We start from the raw sequence: 22,198 nt of genomic DNA on the forward strand, positions 1-22,198 counted from the left end.
GTGAAAACAATCTGCAGTCGTGGCAACTAAAACACAAACCCAGGGGTGCTCAAAACAGAAACGGAGGGAGTAAAAACTAAACAATTACTAGTTATATACAGCATGTTCAAATATTTTCATGCACATAAGATGTGTGATTGTAAATAATTTTAATGAGATTAATTCCAAATACAATTCCCTTCAATAAAAAAGTACCTTATAAAAAAACACCTTCTACCCAAAAATGCGTTACTCATTGATAAACAACCCAAAAATGGTTCATAGTTTTGAAATCCCTGAAATTGAGTTAAAATAGTACCCGTACAACCCAAAAAATGGATTGCTCTTCATAATAATAACTAAATTAAATAAAATTCAACCCAACACTTGCAACTCATAAATTAGTTTATCAAGCTAATGTCATAACGTGGACCATGGGGTGGTTGTTTTCCCGAGATGCAAGTAAACTTGGACCGGACATGGCGTGAAGGTGATGACATCTTTATTTTAACACTAATAAAAGGAATAAACAAAAGGCGCGCACAAGGGCGGAAGTACAAAACTTGGCTATAAAAACAAAAACGAGCACAAACGCAGAACTATGGACAAAAGACACTAACTGTGGCATTAATAAACAAAACTTACTTGCGATGACGTGAACAGGGCAGCATGGACTATGAGACAAGCAGCGTGAACTAAGCATGAAACTGTAAACATGACATTTTATTTTAACACGAATAAAAGGAATAAACAAAAGGAGCGCACAAGGGCGGAAGTACAAAACTTGGCTATAAAAACAAAAAACAGCACAAAAGCAGAACTATGGACAAAAAACAAAATACACTAACTGTGGCATTAATAAACAAAACTTACTTGCGATGACGTGAACAGGGCAGCATGGACTATGAGATAAGCAGCGTGAACTAAGCATGAAACTGTAAACATGACATTTTATTTTAACACGAATAAAAGGAATAAACAAAAGGAGCGCACAAGGGCGGAAGTACAAAACTTGGCTATAAAAACAAAAAACAGCACAAAAGCAGAACTATGGACAAAAAACAAAATACACTAACTGTGGCATTAATAAACAAAACTTACTTGCGATGACGTGAACAGGGCAGCATGGACTATGAAACAAGCAGCATTAACTAAGCATGAAACCGTAAACATGACATTTTTTTTTAACACTAGTAAAAGGAATAAACAAAAGGCGCGCACAAGGGCGGAAGTACAAAACTTGGCTATAAAAACAAAAACCAGCACAAAGGCAGAACTATGGACAAAAAACAAAATACACCAACCGTGGTATTAATAAACAAAACTTACTTGCGATGACGTGAACAGGGCAGCATGGACTATGAAACAAGCAGCGTGAACTAAGCATGAAACCGTAAACATGACATTTTTTTAACACTAATAAAAGGAAGAAAAAAAGGCGCGCACAAGGGCGGAAGTACAAAACTTGGCTATGAAAACAAAAATGAGCACAAAGGCCAGAACTATGAACAAAAAACAAAAGACACTAACCGTGGCATTAATAAACAAAACTTACTTGCGATGACGTGAACAGGGCGGCATGGACTATGAGACAAGCAGCGTGAACTAAGCATGAAACCGTAAACATGACATTTTATTTGAACACTAATAAAAGGAATAAACAAAAGGCGCGCACAAGGGCGGAAGTACAAAACTTGGCTATAAAAACAAAAAACAGCACAAAAGCAGAACTATGGACAAAAAACAAAATACACTAACTGTGGCATTAATAAACAAAACTTACTTGCGATGACGTGAACAGGGCAGCATGGACTTTGAAACAAGCAGCGTGAACTAAGCATAAAACCGTAAACATGACATTTTTTTTAACACTAATAAAAGGAATAAAAAAAAGGCGCGCACAAGGGCGGAAGTACAAAACTTGGCTATAAAAACAAAAAACAGCACAAAGGCAGAACTATGGACAAAAAACAAAATACACTAACCGTGGCATTAATAAACAAAATTTACTTGTGATGACGTGAACAGGGCAGCATGGACTATGAGACAAGCAGCGTGAACTAAGCAAGAAACCGTAAACATGACATTTTATTTTAACACTAAGAAAAGGAATAAACAAAAGGCGCGCACAAGGGCGGAAACGCAAAACTTGGCTATAAAAACAAAAACGAGCACAAAGGCAGAACTATGGACAAAAAACAAAATATACTAACCGTGGCATTAATAAACAAAACTTACTTGCGATGACGTGAACAGGGCAGCATGGACTTTGAAACAAGCAGCGTGAACTAAGCATGAAACCGTAAACATGACATTTTTTTTAACACTAATAAAAGGAATTAAAAAAAGGCGCGCACAAGGGCGGAAGTACAAAACTTGGCTATAAAAACAAAAAACAGCACAAAGGCAGAACTATGGACAAAAAAAACAAAATACACTAACCGTGGCATTAATAAACAAAATTTACTTGTGATGACGTGAACAGGGCAGCATGGACTATGAGACAAGCAGCGTGAACTAAGCAAGAAACCGTAAACATGACATTTTATTTTAACACTAATAAAAGGAATAAACAAAAGGCGCGCACAAGGGCGGAAACGCAAAACTTGGCTATAAAAACAAAAACGAGCACAAAGGCAGAACTATGGACAAAAAACAAAATATACTAACCGTGGCATTAATAAACAAAACTTACTTGCGATGACGTGAACAGGGCAGCATGGACTATGAAACAAGCAGTGTGAACTAAGCATGAAACTGTAAACATGACATGAAGCAGAGTGATGTCGCCAGACAGACAGCCCGGCAACTGGAAGCTTAAATAATCGTGACATGATTAGTGACGGGTGTGCGAGTGCAAAACTACTAATGGATAGTCATGGAAACAAAACAAACAAGGAAGTGCAAAAACAGGAAACAATGGAGTCTTAAGCAAGACAGAACGTAACTAAAACATGATCAGAAGACATGACCGATAACCCATGTTGTTCTATTCTCCGTGCACCAATTGTCGAACAGTTTTAGAACAACATTTCTCAACGAGCTATTGCAAGGAATTTAGGGATTTTACCATCTACGGTCCGTAAAATCATCAAAAGGTTCAGAGAAATCACTGCACGTAAGCGATGATATTACGGACCTTTGATCCCTCAGGCGGTACTGTATTAAACCAACATCAGCGTGTAAAGGATATCACCACATGGGTTCAGGAACACTTCATAAACCACTCTCAGTGACTACAGTTGGTCGATACATCTGTAAGTGCTAGTTAAAACTCTACTTAGGGACGGTGTGGCGCAGTGGGGAGAGTGGCCGTGCGCAACCCGAGCGTCCCTGGTTCAATCCCCACCTAGTACCAACCTTGTCACGTCCGTTGTGTCCTGAGCAAGACACTTCACCCTTGCTCCTGATGGGTGCTGGTTGGCGCCTTGCATGGCAGCTCCCTCCATCAGTGTGTGAATGTGTGTGTGAATGGGTAAATGTGGAAGTAGTGTCAAAGCGCTTTGAGTACCTTGAAGGTAGAAAAGCGCTATACAAGTACAACTCATTTATCATTTATTTACTTTGCAAAGCGAAAGCCATTTATCAACAACACCCAGGAACGCCACCGGCTTGGCTGGGCCCGAGCTCATTTAAGACGGACTGATGCAAAGTGGAAAAGTATTCTGTGGTCTGACGAGTCCACATTTCAAAATATATTTGGAAACTGTGGACGTGGTGTCCTCCGGAACAAAGAGGAAAATAACCGTTCGGATTGTTATAGGCACAAAGTTCAAAAGCCAGCATCTGTGATGGTATGTGAGTGTATTAGTGCCCAAGGCATGGGTAACTTACACATCTGTGAAGGCACCATTAATGCTGAAAGGTACATACAGGTTTTGGAGCAGCATTTGTTGTCATCCAAGCAAGGTTATCATGGACGACCTTGCTTATTTCAGCAAAACAATGCTAAGCCACGTGTTACAACAGCGTGACTTCGTAGTACTTTCCTGGCGCACCTGCAGTCCAGACCTGTCCCCCATTGAAAATGTGTGGCGCATTACGAAGCGTTAAATATGACAACAAGACAACTTAAGCTGTACATCAAGTAAGAATGGTAAAGAATTCCACTTTCAAAGCTTCAACAATTAGTTTCCTCACTTCCCAAACGTTTATTGAGTGATGTTAAAAGAAAAGGTGATGTAACACAGTGGTGAACATGCCCTTTCCCAACTACTTTGGCACGTGTTGCAGCCATGAAATTCTAAGTTAATTATTATTTGCCAAAAAAAAAAAAGTTTACGAGTTTGAACATCAAAAATGTTATCTTTGTAGTGCATTCAATTGAATATGGGTTGAAAAGGATTTGCCAATCATTTTATTCCGTTTATATTTACATCTAACACAATTTCCCAAATCATATGGAAACGGGGGTTGTAAAACGACCCTCTTTTGGCACAAATAGAACAACAAAATAAACAATAATGTCATAAAAAAAAATCCTCTAACAAGCCTTGTGGATTTGACTCATGTCACTGTCATGTAATGTTCCTCCTTTACTGCTCGTGCTAATATATGAAAATATGAACGTCTGCCCCCTTTTGCGCGGTGAATATAAAAGCCACTTGCTGGCAGCTCAGGGATAACCTCCGAGATGATGAATGAGCTTGCACGCTTGTCAAGGTGGGCAGGAGGAGCCACGGTATGAATGGGAGCGTGTCACCAGCGTGCATGCTAACATTCAAGGTGTGGGTCCAGATTGATAACCAACAAATTCTGGAATTCTCTTTAAACGCTAATGCTCGATAGCAGAGCTGCGTGGCAATGCACACAAACGACAACATGGTGTTTTGTTTCCCCCCTCCTCAGCTCCTTCGCCGGCTGTCACCTGTGGTTTTATATCTCAAGGCAAACTGCTGACCGTGCAAAAAGCTAACGACATAACGCCAAGAATTTATCTCTAAACTGACAGAAAGAAATGACAAAGCACTCAAGGACACCCTTTTTGTCACTCGCAAACAAGAGTACCTCTGGCTTGAATCCTAAGCAACCGGTATATGCAACTTGATGCCGCCAGTCAGAATTTATACATCCAATTCATTAATGCAACTTCTCTTTAGACTTTAGAGAGAGTGGCTCTTGGCAGGCAAGGCGGTTTCAACCGGAGCTGACGTTAACCCCCAAATGTTATATAAATCCCAGACAAATAACATTCGCCACGGCATGAATTCAAACCCGATGCATCGTCAATTAAACGAGGAGGAAGGCAACACAAACAAGCAGGAACTGAATCCCCGCCGCGTGCAAATGATATTCAACGTCCTCTGGCTCTTCTTCAGCCAACGTCCATGATGTAGAAAAAACAAACAAACAGACTGACATCGGTTTTAAGGCACGTTGTTTTACTCTGCTATAGGCACAGAGGAGAGATATCAATCATTTGAGAGCTCTGAGAGTCAGAGCATCTTTATCCCCCCCCCCCCCCCACACACACCCCCCACCCCCCAGGATCAGCTCGGAGATTCTGCAGCAGAGCAAGGAAAACATAGCCCCCCCTGATTATGAGAAGAAAAAAAAACACCGCTTGACAGGCAGACAGTAGACGGTTGCCGTACCTTTGCAGCATCACTTAAAGGACCAGTGCCGTGGCAGGTGTTTCCCACCGGGGTCCAAGGGCAGAGAAGCGAGCGGCAGGACGCGGCGTGCGGTAGCTCGGTAGCATAAAATGGTTCATCGGTGCACGGCGGTAAAGAAGCACGGCCGGGCCGGTGCAGGGGAGAGGAGGAGAGAAGCGGAGTCAGCCAGGAAGCATCACTCAGCTCACACTAGCATGGCTGTGCAGCAGAGCACACACATCAACACGCCCCCTTTCTCGCTCTCTCTCTCTCTCTCTCTCCATTACTTTCTCCGTCTCACACATATTTAGTCACACAGACTCAAGCACGCAGGGGTGCAGAGGCAGTGCAGCACTCTATCATCCGGATGTCTTTCATTTTGCTTAATCAGTTGGTCATTATCAGTGGTATTCACAACAGTCTCACACAATCTTGAGAATACACCCTTCAGTTCTTCCTAGCCACTGCTGCCCTAACTCATGAGCAACCAGAAGTCTTTCATTTTGTTTAATCACAATTGGTCATTATCCGTGGTATTCTCGGCAGTCTCTCACAGTCTTGCGTATACATCCTTCAATCCTCCTTTACGCTGCTGCCCTAACTCATGAGCAACCAGATGTCTTTCATTTTGCTTAATCAGAATTGGTCTTTATCAGTGGTATTCTCGGCAGTCTCACACAATCTTGAGAATACACCCTTCAGATCTTCTTATCCGCTACTGCCCTAACTCATGAGCAACCGGATGTCTTTCATTTTGCTTCATCACAATTGGTCATTATCAGTGGTATTCTCGGCAGTCTCACACAATCTTGAGAATACACCCTTCAGTTCTTCTTAGCCTCTGCAGCCCTAACTCATGAGCAACCGGATGTATTTCATTTTGCTTAATCAAAATTGGTCATTATCCGTGGTATTCTCGGCAGTCTCTCACAGTCTTGAGTATACATCCTTCAATCCTCCTTTACGCTGCTGCCCTAACTCATGAGCAACCAGATGTCTTTCATTTTGCTTAATCAGAATTGGTCATTATCAGTGGTATTCTCGGCAGTCTGACACAATCTTGAGAATACACCCTTCAGATCTTCTTATACGCTGCTGCCCTAACTCATAAGCAACCGGATGTCTTTCATTTTGCTTAATCACAGTTGGTGATTATCAGTGGTATTCTCAGCAGTCTCACACAATCCTGAGAATACACCCTTCAGTTCTTCTTATCCGCTGCTGCCCTAACTCATGAGCAACCGGATGTCTTTCATTTTGTTTAATCACAATTGGTTATTTTAAGTGTTTTTCTCAGCAGTCTCTCACAATCTTGAGAATACACCCTTCAGTTCTTCTTATCCGCTGCTGCCCTAACTCATGAGCAACTGGATGTCTTTCATTTTGCTTAATCACAATTGGTTATTTTAAGTGTTTTTCTCAGTAGTCTCTCACAATCTTGAGAATACACCCTTCAGTTCTTCTTATCTGCTGCTGCCCTAACTCATGAGCAACCGGATGTCTTTCATTTTGCTTAATCACAATTGGTCATTATCAGTGGTATTCTCGGCATGCTCACACAATCTTGTGAATACACCCTTCAGTTCTTCTTATCCGCTGCTGCCCTAACTCATGAGCAACCAGATGTCTTTCAATTTGTTTAATCACAATTGGTCATTATCAGTGGTATTCTCGGCAATCTCACACAATCTTGAGAATACACCCTTCAGTTCTTCCTAGCCACTGCTGCCCTAACTCATGAGCAACCAGAAGTCTTTCATTTTGTTTAATCACAATTGGTCATTATCCGTGGTATTCTCGGCAGTCTCTCACAGTCTTGCGTATACATCCTTCAATCCTCCTTTACGCTGCTGCCCTAACTCATGAGCAACCAGATGTCTTTCATTTTGCTTAATCAGAATTGGTCTTTATCAGTGGTATTCTCGGCAGTCTCACACAATCTTGAGAATACACCCTTCAGATCTTCTTATCCGCTACTGCCCTAACTCATGAGCAACCGGATGTCTTTCATTTTGCTTCATCACAATTGGTCATTATCAGTGGTATTCTCGGCAGTCTCACACAATCTTGAGAATACACCCTTCAGTTCTTCTTAGCCTCTGCAGCCCTAACTCATGAGCAACCGGATGTATTTCATTTTGCTTAATCAAAATTGGTCATTATCCGTGGTATTCTCGGCAGTCTCTCACAGTCTTGAGTATACATCCTTCAATCCTCCTTTACGCTGCTGCCCTAACTCATGAGCAACCAGATGTCTTTCATTTTGCTTAATCAGAATTGGTCATTATCAGTGGTATTCTCGGCAGTCTGACACAATCTTGAGAATACACCCTTCAGATCTTCTTATACGCTGCTGCCCTAACTCATAAGCAACCGGATGTCTTTCATTTTGCTTAATCACAGTTGGTGATTATCAGTGGTATTCTCAGCAGTCTCACACAATCCTGAGAATACACCCTTCAGTTCTTCTTATCCGCTGCTGCCCTAACTCATGAGCAACCGGATGTCTTTCATTTTGTTTAATCACAATTGGTTATTTTAAGTGTTTTTCTCAGCAGTCTCTCACAATCTTGAGAATACACCCTTCAGTTCTTCTTATCCGCTGCTGCCCTAACTCATGAGCAACTGGATGTCTTTCATTTTGCTTAATCACAATTGGTTATTTTAAGTGTTTTTCTCAGTAGTCTCTCACAATCTTGAGAATACACCCTTCAGTTCTTCTTATCTGCTGCTGCCCTAACTCATGAGCAACCGGATGTCTTTCATTTTGCTTAATCACAATTGGTCATTATCAGTGGTATTCTCGGCATGCTCACACAATCTTGTGAATACACCCTTCAGTTCTTCTTATCCGCTGCTGCCCTAACTCATGAGCAACCAGATGTCTTTCAATTTGTTTAATCACAATTGGTCATTATCAGTGGTATTCTCGGCAATCTCACACAATCTTGAGAATACACCCTTCAGATCTTCCTATACGCTGCTGCCCTAACTCATAAGCAACCGGATGTTTTTTATTTTGCTTAATCACAGTTGGTCAACATCAGTGTTATTCTCGGCAGTCTCACACAATCTTGAGAATACACCCTTCAGTTCTTCTTAGCCACTGCAGCCCTAACTCATGAGCAACCGGATGTATTTCATTTTGCTTAATCACAATTGGTCATTATCCGTGGTATTCTCGGCAGTCTCTCACAATCTTGAGTATACATCCTTCAATCCTCCTTTACGCTGCTGCCCTAACTCATGAGCAACCGGATGTCTTTCATTTTGCTTAATCACAATTGGTCATTATCAGTGGTATTCTCAGCATGCTCACACAATCTTGTGAATACACCCTTCAGTTCTTCTTATCCGCTGCTGCCCTAACTCATGAGCAACCGGATGTCTTTCAATTTGTTTAATCACAATTGGTCATTATCAGTGGTATTCTTGGCAATCTCACACAATCTTGAGAATACACCCTTCAGTTCTTCTTATCCGCTGCTGCCCTAACTCATGAGCAACCGGATGTCTTTCAATTTGTTTAATCACAATTGGTCATTATCAGTGGTATTCTCGGCAATCTCACACAATCTTGAGAATACACCCTTCAGTTCTTCTTATCCACTGCTGCCCTAACTCATGAGCAACCGGATGTATTTCATTTTGCTTAATCACAATTGGTCATTATCCGTGGTATTCTCGGCAGTCTCCCACAATCTTGAGTATACATCCTTCAATCCTCCTTTACGCTGCTGCCCTAACTCATGAACAACCGGATGTCTTTCATTTTGCTTAATCACAATTGGTTATTTTAAGTGTTTTTCTCAGCAGTCTCTCACAATCTTGAGAATACACCCTTCAGTTCTTCTTATCCGCTGCTGCCCTAACTCATGAGCAACCGGATGTCTTTCATTTTGCTTAATCACAATTGGTTATTTTAAGTGTTTTTCTCAGCAGTCTCTCACAATCTTGAGAATACACCCTTCAGTTCTTCTTATCCGCTGCTGCCCTAACTCATGAGCAACCGGATGTCTTTCATTTTGCTTAATCACAATTGGTCATTATCAGTGGTATTCTCGGCATGCTCACACAATCTTGTGAATACACCCTTCAGTTCTTCTTATCCGCTGCTGCCCTAACTCATGAGCAACCAGATGTCTTTCAATTTGTTTAATCACAATTGGTCATTATCAGTGGTATTCTCAGCAGTCTCTCACAATCTTGAGAATACACCCTTCAGTTCTTCTTATCCGCTGCTGCCCTAACTCATGAGCAACCGGATGTCTTTCATTTTGCTTAATCACAATTGGTCATTATCAGTGGTATTCTCGCATGCTCACACAATCTTGTGAATACACCCTTCAGTTCTTCTTATCCGCTGCTGCCCTAACTCATGAGCAACCGGATGTCTTTCATTTTGCTTAATCACAATTGGTCATTATCAGTGGTATTCTCGGCATGCTCACACAATCTTGTGAATACACCCTTCAGATCTTCTTATACGCTGCTGCCCTAACTCATAAGCAACCGGATGTTTTTTATTTTGCTTAATCACAGTTGGTCAACATCAGTGTTATTCTCAGCAGTCTCACACAATCTTGAGAATACACCCTTCAGTTCTTCTTATCCGCTGCTGCCCTAACTCATGAGCAACCGGATGTCTTTCAATTTGTTTAATCACAATTGGTCATTATCAGTGGTATTCTCGGCAATTTCACACAATCTTGAGAATACACCCTTCAGTTCTTCTTATCCACTGCTGCCCTAACTCATGAGCAACCGGATGTCTTTCATTTTGCTTAATCACAATTGGTCATTATCAGTGGTATTCTCGGCAGTCTCACACAATCTTGAGAATACACCCTTCAGTTCTTCTTAGCCACTGCAGCCCTAACTCATGAGCAACCGGATGTATTTCATTTTGCTTAATCACAATTGGTCATTATCCGTGGTATTCTCGGCAGTCTCTCACAATCTTGAGTATACATCCTTCAATCCTCCTTTACGCTGCTGCCCTAACTCATGAACAACCGGATGTCTTTCATTTTGCTTAATCACAATTGGTCATTATCAGTGGTATTCTTGGCAGTCTCACACAATCTTGAGAATACACCCTTCAGTTCTTCTTAGCCACTGCAGCCCTAACTCATGAGCAACCGGATGTATTTCATTTTGATTAATCACAATTGGTCATTATCAGTGGTATTCTCGGCATGCTCACACAATCTTGTGAATACACCCTTCAGTTCTTCTTATCCGCTGCTGCCCTAACTCATGAGCAACCGGATGTCTTTCAATTTGTTTAATCACAATTGGTCATTATCATTGGTATTCTTGGCAATCTCACACAATCTTGAGAATACACCCTTCAGTTCTTCTTATCCGCTGCTGCCCTAACTCATGAGCAACCGGATGTCTTTCATTTTGCTTAATCACAATTGGTCTTTATCAGTGGTATTCTCGGCAGTCTCACACAATCTTGAGAATACACCCTTCAGTTCTTCTTAGCCACTGCAGCCCTAACTCATGAGCAACCGGATGTATTTAATTTTGCTTAATCACAATTGGTCATTATCAGTGGTATTCTCGGCAGTCTCTCACAATCTTGAGTATACATCCTTCAATCCTCCTTTACGCTGCTGCCCTAACTCATGAGCAACCAGATGTATTTCATTTTGCTTAATCAGAATTGGTCTTTATCAGTGGTATTCTCGGCAGTCTGACACAATCTTGAGAATACACCCTCCAGATTTTCTTATACGTTGCTGCCCTAACTCATGAGCAACCGGATGTCTTTCATTGTGCTTAATCACAATTGGTCATTATCAGTGGTATTCTCAGCAGTCTCACACAATCCTGAGAATACACCCTTCAGTTCTTCTTATCCGCTGCTGCCCTAACTCATGAGCAACCGGATGCCTTTCATTTTGCTTAATCACAATTGGTTATTTTAAGTGTTTTTCTCAGCAGTCTCTCACAATCTTGAGAATACACCCTTCAGTTCTTCTTATCCGCTGCTGCCCTAACTCATGAGCAACCGGATGTCTTTCATTTTGCTTAATCACAATTGGTCATTATCAGTGGTATTCTCGGCATGCTCACACAATCTTGTGAATACACCCTTCAGTTCTTCTTATCCGCTGCTGCCCTAACTCATGAGCAACCAGATGTCTTTCAATTTGTTTAATCACAATTGGTCATTATCAGTGGTATTCTCGGCAATCTCACACAATCTTGAGAATACACCCTTCAGATCTTCTTATACGCTGCTGCCCTAACTCATAAGCAACCGGATGTTTTTTATTTTGCTTAATCACAGTTGGTCAACATCAGTGTTATTCTCAGCAGTCTCACACAATCTTGAGAATACACCCTTCAGTTCTTCTTATCCGCTGCTGCCCTAACTCATGAGCAACCGGATGTCTTTCAATTTGTTTAATCACAATTGGTCATTATCAGTGGTATTCTCGGCAATCTCACACAATCTTGAGAATACACCCTTCAGATCTTCTTATCCACTGCTGCCCTAACTCATGAGCAACCGGATGTCTTTCATTTTGCTTAATCACAATTGGTCATTATCAGTGGTATTCTCGGCAGTCTCACACAATCTTGAGAATACACCCTTCAGTTCTTCTTAGCCACTGCAGCCCTAACTCATGAGCAACCGGATGTATTTCATTTTGCTTAATCACAATTGGTCATTATCCGTGGTATTCTCGGCAGTCTCTCACAATCTTGAGTATACATCCTTCAATCCTCCTTTACGCTGCTGCCCTAACTCATGAACAACCGGATGTCTTTCATTTTGCTTAATCACAATTGGTCATTATCAGTGGTATTCTTGGCAGTCTCACACAATCTTGAGAATACACCCTTCAGTTCTTCTTAGCCACTGCAGCCCTAACTCATGAGCAACCGGATGTATTTCATTTTGATTAATCACAATTGGTCATTATCAGTGGTATTCTCGGCATGCTCACACAATCTTGTGAATACACCCTTCAGTTCTTCTTATCCGCTGCTGCCCTAACTCATGAGCAACCAGATGTCTTTCAATTTGTTTAATCACAATTGGTCATTATCAGTGGTATTTTCGTCAATCTCACACAATCTTGAGAATACACCCTTCAGTTCTTCTTATCCGCTGCTGCCCTAACTCATGAGCAACCGGATGTCTTTCATTTTGCTTAATCACAATTGGTCTTTATCAGTGGTATTCTCGGCAGTCTTACACAATCTTGAGAATACACCCTTCAGTTCTTCTTAGCCACTGCAGCCCTAACTCATGAGCAACCGGATGTATTTAATTTTGCTTAATCACAATTGGTCATTATCCGTGGTATTCTCGGCAGTCTCACACAATCTTGAGAATACACCCTTCAGTTCTTCTTAGCCACTGCAGCCCTAACTCATGAGCAACCGGATGTCTTTCATTTTGCTTAATCACAAATGGTCATTATCAGTGGTATTCTCGGCAGTCTCACACAATCTTGAGAATACACCCTTCAGATCTTCTTATACGCTGCTGCCCTAACTCATCAGCAACCGGATGTTTTTTATTTTGCTTAATCACAGTTGGTCAACATCAGTGTTATTCTCGGCAGTCTCCCACAATCTTGAGAATACACCCTTCAGTTCTTCTTATCCTCTGCTGCCCTAACCCATGAGCAACCGCGGCTGAGACGAACAAGGTCATGTGAGGTCCTCCCGCATCCCCATCCGTCGTTCCTTGAGTTTTTCCTGCACCACTTTGGAGATTTTATTTTTATTGAAACGCTGCTACAGGGGGGCCCTGTGATGAGGTGGCGACTTGTTCAGGGTGTACGCCGCCTTCCGCCCGGTTGTGGCTGAGATAGGCTCCAGCGCCCCCCGGGGAATAAGCGGATGGATGAAAGGATGGATAGGCTGCTACAGGGACTCAACGCCACAGAGGTTCCATAGCGGGTCAGCGAAATTTCGAATTATGGGAGAAACCAATCATCTGTCACAAACCGTCGAAATTGTCCAATCACAGATCGGGAATTGAAGTACAGAAGGGTATTAAGAGGGATTATTCTGACTATTCTATTTTTTTTTTTTTTAAGACTGTGCGGCAATGTGTGAGTAGGGCAGTGCACCGTGGCTGCCCTCTGTGGCCGAAGAGAGTATTGCACTCTATTGGGGGGGGGGCAGCAAGGCGAGTGGCCCAAAAGAGATACGCTTTCCTTATTGTGGGTGCCTAGCAACCGCGAGCCGTCCCTCCCCCTCCCCCGGGGACCCTCTTAGCAATCTACTTTATATCATACAGTGGCCGTTTATCAGTGGATGCACCACAACAACAACAACACACAGGCTTGATGTCAAGTGTCCTCTTGCCTGCTGGGCAAAAATGCGGGTGGTGGTTGGGGGGGGGGGGGGGGGGGGGGGGGGTGCAGAAGACAAAGCAGGGGTCATACCTGATGTTTGCAGTTTAGGCTTGCTTTTTAAAACCTGAACTGCACGTCTGATTATTTGAGCTTCACCCAAAGAGCTAAATTAGGACGGCCATAAATTACAATGCCGAAACAATTGCAAATCCTGCACAATTTACTCCAGTCTTTATTTATTTTATTTATTTATTTATTTATTTCGGCAATCTACACATAAAACAAAGAACAACAACAACAAAAAAGGAAAACAAAAAAACACTCATTTGAGCAATGATTGAGCCGAAAGGGTGTAGGTTGAAGCAACGCTTATATAAACCTACCCATCACAACAAGAACAAGATTCAAAAATATATAAAATCTAAAACATGCTTCATTTATATTACTTTTTTTAAGCAATATATAAGCAACATATATGTAGCACACGTCTCATATACACAGTTTAACATTTAAATCAAACATATACATTTGTACACTTTTATATATATATATATATTATATATATACACAATTCATTTAAATTCCATATAAAGTGGTAATATATACATTTTAATATAACCTATATGTATAATTTTGAAATTATAACTTGTATTTATATACATATTATATATTATTGTCTTTCAAAAAAAATGTTTGCTCTTCTTTCTTATATTTACTAATGATAAATGATTTAAAAAGGTTTTAAAACTGGTTTATGTTGGTGCTGTGTTTTATTTCATCCTTTAAACAGTTCCATATTTTAACCCCTGCTATTGTTATACTCATTCGTTTCTGCTTTGTTCTACAATATTGGATCTTAAAAAGTAGTTCACCTTTTAAATTATAATTCCCTTCTCTCTGTAAAAATCTTCTCTGTAACCCTGTTGGAAGTAAATCTTTACTTGCTTTATAAATCATTTGGGCAGTCTTGAGTTGGATGAGATCTGGTAGTTTTGAATCAAATGTTTTTATAAATAATTCATTAATGTGTTCTCGGGGTCCTGTGTTATGTATCAGTCTGATGGCCCTTTTTTGCATTATGAATAGTGGTTGGATGTTCGTCCTGTATGTATTTCCCCAAACTTCTAGACAGTCTTTATTCGACCTATTAGTGTTGTCCCAAAAGCATTTTTTTTTTTTTTTTTGGTACCTGTACCAAAATTATTTTGATGCTTTTCGGTAATTTTCTAAATAATGTGGACCACAAAAAATTGCATTATTGGCTTTATTTTAACCCCCAAAAATATGGTGTATTGAACATCCATCCATCCATCCATTTTCTACCACTTATTCCCTTTCGGGGTCGCGGGGGGGCGCTGGCGCCTATCTCAGCTACAATCGGGCGGAAGGCGGGGTACACCCTGGACAAGTCGCCACCTCATCGCAGGGCCAACACAGATAGACAGACAACATTCACACTCACATTCACACACTAGGGCCAATTTAGTGTTGCCAATCAACCTATCCCCAGGTAACATCCATCCATCCATTTTCTATTTGTTTCTTATTGCAAGTTTTCCCTTAAAATAGTGAACTACTTACGTATAAAATACTACACGGTCTAGCTCCATCCTATCTTGCCGATTGTATTGTACCATATGTCCCGGCAAGAAATCTGCGTTCAAAGGACTCCGGCTTATTAGTGATTCCCAAAGCCCAAAAAAAGTCTGCGGGCTATAGAGCGTTTTCCGTTCGGGCTCCAGTACTCTGGAATGCCCTCCCGGTAACAGTTCGAGATGCCACCTCAGTAGAAGCATTTAAGTCTCACCTTAAAACTCATTTGTATACTCTAGCCTTTAAATAGACTCCCTTTTTAGACCAGTTGATCTGCCGTTTCTTTTCTTTTTCTTCTATGTCCCACTCTCCCTTGTGGAGGGGGTCCGGTCCGATCCGGTGGCCATGTACTGCTTGGCTGTGTATCGGCTGGGGACATCTCTGCGCTGCTGATCCGCCTCTGCTTGGGATGGTTTCCTGCTGGCTCCGCTGTGAACGGGACTCTCGCTGCTGTGTTGGATCCGCTTTGGACTGGACTCTCGCGACTGTGTTGGATCCATTATGGATTGAACTTTCACAGTATCATGTTAGACCCGCTCGACATCCATTGCTTTCCTCCTCTCCAAGGTTCTCATAGTCATTATTGTCACCGACGTCCCACTGGGTGTGAGTTTTCCTTGCCCTTATGTGGGCCTACCGAGGATGTCGTAGTGGTTTGTGCAGCCCTTTGAGACACTAGTGATTTAGGGCTATATAAGTAAACATTGATTGATTAACATACAAGACAACTTCAATACATGCGTAATCTGTTGAATCGCTTAAACCGCTGAAATCCGAGTCTGAATCCGAGCTAATGTCGCTATATTTTGCTGTGGTATTCTTTGATTGATTGATTGATTGATACTTTTATTAGTAGATTGCACAGTACAGTACATATTCCGTACAATTGACCACTAAATGGTAACACCCGAATAAGTTTTTCAACTTGTTTAAGTCGGGGTCCACGTTAATCAATTCATGGTACAAATATATACTATCAACATAATACAGTCATCACACAAGTTAATCATCATAGTATGTACATTAAATTATTTACATTATTTACAATCCGGGGGGTGGGATGAGGAGCTTTGGTTGATATCAGAACTTCAGTCATCAACAATTGCATCAACAGAGAAATGTGGACATTGAAACAGTGTAGGTCTTACTTAGTAGGATATGTACAGCCAGCAGAGAACATAGTGAGTTCAGATAGCATAAGAACAAGTATATACATTAGAAGTACATTTGAGTTGTTTATAATCCGGGGAGATGGGATGTGAATGGAGGAGGGTATTAGTAAAGAGTTGAAGTTGCCTGGAGGTGTTGTTTTAGAGCGGTTTTGAAGGAATATAGAGATGCACTTACTTTTATACCTGTTGGGAGTGCATTCCACATTGATGTGGCATAGAAAGAGAATGAGTTAAGACCTTTGTTAGATTGAAATCTGGGTTTAACGTGGTTTGTGGAGCTCCCCCTGGTGTTGTGGTTATGGCGGTCATTTACGTTAAGGAAGTAGTTTGACATGTACTTTGGTATCAGGGAGGTGTAGCGGATTTTATAGACTAGGCTCAGTGCAAGTGGTTTTACTCTCTCCTCCACCCTGAGCCAGCCTACTTTGGAGAAGTGGGTTGGATTGAGGTGTGATCTGGGGTGGAGGTCTAAAAGTAACCGGATTAGCTTATTCTGGGATGTTTGGAGTCTAGATTTGAGGGTTTTGGAGGTGCTGGGGTACCTTTGTATTGGCAGCACTGTATGACGTCACAGAGAAATGGATAGTGGCTTCGCAAAGAGCGGAAAAAAAGGAACTTTAAAGCTTTTTTTCGGGATATTCCGGGACCGGTAAAATTTTGAAAAAAAAATTCTAAAAATACAACAATTTTTATGGTTTCTAACCCTTTTGAAATTGTGATAATGTTCCCCTTTAAGCTTTGTCGGTTATTATTCCTAAATATTAAAAACAATGTGTGCCGCAGGGGTTAGTGCGTCTGCCTCACAATACGAAGGTCCTGCAGTCCTGGGTTCAAATCCAGGCTGGGGATTTTTCTGTGTGGAGTTTGCATGTTCTCCCCGTGAATGCGTGGGTTCCCTCCGGGTACTCCGGCTTCCTCCCACTTCCAAAGACATGCACCTGGGGATAGGTTGATTGGCAACACTAAATTGGCCCTAGTGTGTGAATGTGAGTGTGAATGTTGTCTGTCTATCTGTGTTGGCCCTGCGATGAGGTGGCGACTTGTCCAGGGTGTACGCCGCCTTCCGCCCGATTGTAGCTGAGATAGGGATTAAGCGGTAGAAAATGGAAATGGAAATGTATGCCGCAGTGCTTTTGTACTCCACACTCCTAAAAGGATGGTCAGCTTGGTGCAGTTTATGAAGGTGAAGACGAAATGCTTATTATTGCCTTGCAACAGAAAGCTTTGATGTTGTTGGCAAGTTTTATTGTCTCTTTTGAAGAAAGGGAGTACACAACAACAACAAAAATACGAGCATTTATTTAGTGTTGAAAGAGTCCCAATTTGCTTATTTTACACAGCCCTGCTCCTCTCCAACCGTTGAAAGGGTGGAGGGGGAAGAAACCATTTTCCAGGTGAACGTCAAACCGTATTGTAAACATTGTGGGATTTCATCAACAAAAAACATCAAGCTGTCCTTCAGGCCACGTCACGTCACAACTTATCGATGTCAAATTCGACAGAGCGCTGACTAAAAAAGGCGAACCATCCATACTCTCAGATCCACGGCGGGGGGGTGGGGTGTGGGGGGGGGGGGGTGTAAGTCGTAAGTCTTGCTGGTTTTACAAGCCAGAGAAGAGGTTTCATTAGTGACCGATGCAGTCGCAACCACAGCAGCAAACGTCTGTCCTCAAACAACCTTGCCATCAGTGCACACCTAGAAAGCACAAAAACACACGGTGGATCCCTGCCTGTTTCCAACTCGGCATCGTTAAATTGTAAATGACTAAATTGTCCATCGTTATGATGGCGCTTTTTGCAGGGGGGAAAGTAGTGTTTCAGCTATGAATTTAGTAGTCAATGCCCTCAACATGTTCCAGCACCAAGATGCATTGATGAGATGTGATGTTGTGCACGTTTTGTAAGTACAAACCCCGTTTCCTTATGAGTTGGGAAATTGTGTTAGATGTAAATACAAACGGAATACAATGATTTGCAAATCATTTTCAACCCATATTCAGTTGAATATGCTACAAAGACAACATATTTGATGTTCAAACTGATAAATATATTTTTTGTTGTTGTTGCAAATAATCATTAACTTTGGAATTTGATGCCAGCAACACGTGACAAAGAAGTTGGGAAAGGTGGCAATTAATACTGATAAAGTTGAGGAATGCTCATCAAACACTTATTAGGAACATCCCACAGGTGTGGAGGCTAATTGGGAACAGGTGGGTGCCATGATTGGGTATAAAAACAGCTTCCTAAAAAATGCTCAGTCTTTCACAAGAAAGGATGGGGCGAGGTACACCCCTTTGTCCACAACTGCGTTAAACAGTTTAAGAACAACATTTCTCTAAGTGCAATTGCAAGAAATTTAGGGATTTCAACATCTACGGTCCATAATATCATCAAAAGGTTCAGAGAATCTGGAGAAATTACTCCACGTAAGCGGCATGGCCGGAAACCAACATTGAATGACCGTGACCTTCGATCCCTCAGACGGCACTGTATCAAAAACCGACATCAATCTCTAAAGGATATCACCACATGGGTTCAGGAAGTCTTCAGAAAACCACAGTCAGTAACTACAATTAGTCGCTACATGTGTAAGTTCAAGTTAAAACTGTTGCGATCCGTGACTCGGATCTTCACATATTATTGTTTATTCTCCGTTTGATCCGTTTATTTCCCGTTTAGTCCATCACCATGGTTACTTATTAGTTTTAGCTGTTACTCCCGGTTCCTGCACACCTTCCCTTTATAATCCTTCCTCTTTTCATTCTTCTGCCTGGGACTCTAATTTGCTTCCACGCAACGAGTTACGCCTGCACTCTGTCACGTATGTACATTCTCGCTAGCTTTTCACGCTAAGCCATTTGTTCATTCCAGCTCTCATGCTGTAGGTTTTGTTTTACTCTTTTATGTGCCTACGTGCCAGTTTTAGATAGGTTGATTGGCAACACTAAATTGGCCCTAGTGTGTGAATGTGAATGTTGTCTGTCTATCTGTGTTGGCCCTGTGATGAGGTGGCGACTTGTCCAGGGTGTACCCCGCCTTCCGCCCGATTGTAGCTGAGATAGGCACGAGCGCCCCCCGTGACCCAAAAAAAAAAAATGGAACAAGCGGTAGAAAATGGATGGATGGATGTTGTATATCCTAGCTTTTATGCTAGCGTCTTTGGTTTGCCTTTTTATTAGCACCAGTGTTTTGTTTCATAGCTCCTATTCGTTAAATAAATTGTTCATATCTTACCTTTGCTGTGTTCACATGTTGACGCATCCGCGAGGGAATCAAACCCGGCACCACGATGCCAAACAGGCGTAACAAAAACTCTACTATGCAAAGCGAAAGCCATTTATCAACAACACCCAGAAACGCTGTCATCTTCGCCGGGCCCGAGCTCATCTAAGATGGACTGATGCAAAGTGGAAAAGTGTTCTGTGGTCTGACGAGTGCACAATTCAAATTGATTTTGGAAACTGTGAACGTTGTGTCCTCCGGAACAAAGAGGAAAAGAACCATCCGGATTGGTACAGGCGCAAAGTTCAAAAGCCATGATCTGTGATGGTATGGAGGTGTATTAGTGCCCTAAGCATGGGTAACTTGCACATGTGTGAAGGCACCATTAATGCTGAAAGGTACATACAGGTTTTGGAGCAATGTTGCCATCCAAGCAACAATATCATGGACGCCCCTGCTTGTTTCAGCAAGACAATGACAAGCCACGTGTTACAACAGCGTGGCTTCATAGTAAAAAAGTGCAGGTACTAGACTGGCCTGCCTGTAGTCCAGACCCAAAATGTGTGGTGCAATATGAAGCATAAAATATCACAACAGAGACCCCGGACTGTTAAACAACTTAAGCTGTATATCAAGCAAGAATGGGAAAGAATTCCACCTGAAAAGCTTCAAAAATTGGTCTCCTCAGTTCCCAAACGTTTATTGAGTGTTGTTAAAAGGAAAGGCCATGCAACACAGTGGTAAAAATGCCCCTTTGCCAACTTTTTTGCAATGTGCTGATGCCATTAAATTCTAAGTTAATGATTATTTGGAAAAAAAAAAATTGTTTTTTTGGTTCGAACATTAAATATCTTGTCTTTGCAGTTTATTCAATTGAATATAAGCTAAAAAGGATTTGCAAATGTTAAAAAAAATAATGCACTTTGTGACTTCAATAATAAATATGGCAGTGCCATGTTGGCCTTTTTATCCCATAACTTGAGTTGATTTATTTTGGAAAACCTTGTTACATTGTCCATCCAGCAGGGCATCACAACAAAATCAGGCATAATAATTTGTTAATTCCACGACTGTATATATATATATTGGTATCGGTTGATATCGGAATCGGTAATTGAGAGTTGGACAATATCGTAATATCGGATATCGGTAAAAAAGCCATTACCGGACATCTCTATTACAAACCCAGCAGAATTTTTGCAAAACTACACGATCAAAACATATAATTTAACTTCACTCTATATATATATATATATATATATATATATATATATATATATATATATATATATATATATACATATATGTATATCTTGATTGGATTATCCAGAGAATAGTGCTCGATACCGTGGTAGAGCGCAATATGTATGTGTGGGAAAAATCACAAAACTACTTCATCTCTACAGAACTGTTTCATGAGGGGTTCCCTCAATCATCAAATCTCCTGATGATTGAGGGAACCCCTCATGAAACAGTTCTGTAGAGATGAAGTAGTCTTGTGATTTTTCCCACACATACATACACATATATATGTATATGTATATATATATATATATATATATATATATATATATATATATATATATATATATATATATATATATATATATATATATATATATACACATATATATGTATATATATATATATATATACATATATATGTATATATATATATATATATATACATATATATATATATATATATATATATATATATATATATATATATATATATATATATATCGTTACTCCAACCTCCTAGGACAAAGCTACGAACTATGGGAGACCGGGCTTTCTGCTCCGCCGCTCCCAGTCTGTGGAACTCTCTCCCTGACCACCTGAGGGCACCACAGACTGTGGATGCTTTTACAAATGGCTTAAAAAAACTTTCTTTTTTTTCTTTCTTTTTTTTAAAGTGGTTTTATAGATATATGCATACTAGTTCTAGCTATTATTAGACTGTTTTAGGATTTTTTTGTTTTTTTTAAATACATTGTAGCACTTTGAGGTTGCTTGCTCCATGTAACATCCATCCATCCATCCATTTTATACCGCTTATTCCCTTTCGGGGTCGCGGGGGGGCGCTGGCGCCTATCTCAGCTACAATCGGGCGGAAGGCGGGGTACACCTTGGACAAGTCGCCACCTCATCGCAGGGCCAACACAGATAGACAGACAACACTCACACTCACATTCACACACTAGGGCCAATTTAGTGTTGCCAATCAACCTATCCCCACTTTTTACAAATAAAATCTATTGTGTCCTTTTTCATTTTCTTTCAAACAATTGGATACCAC

General features: G+C 41.0%; 1 protein-coding gene across 20 annotated transcripts in view; it reads right to left on the reverse strand.

Moving 5' to 3' along the window:
• rimbp2b (RIMS binding protein 2b) overlaps nucleotides 1-22,198 on the reverse strand; it is a 329,543-nt gene that overhangs the window by 306,161 nt on the left and 1,184 nt on the right. Inside the window, exon 1 of one of the 20 annotated variants that reach the window (XM_061906909.1) lies at nucleotides 5,574-5,772. The exons of the other annotated variants lie outside the window; for them this stretch is intronic. The gene's annotated coding sequence lies outside the window, so the exon portion shown is untranslated. Of the gene's footprint in view, nucleotides 1-5,573; nucleotides 5,773-22,198 lie in introns of those variants that run through there. 20 annotated transcript variants of the gene reach the window in all.

The sequence above is a fragment of the Nerophis ophidion genome, linkage group LG07 (genome assembly GCF_033978795.1).
Source record: "Nerophis ophidion isolate RoL-2023_Sa linkage group LG07, RoL_Noph_v1.0, whole genome shotgun sequence".
Lineage (NCBI taxonomy): Eukaryota > Metazoa > Chordata > Actinopteri > Syngnathiformes > Syngnathidae > Nerophis > Nerophis ophidion.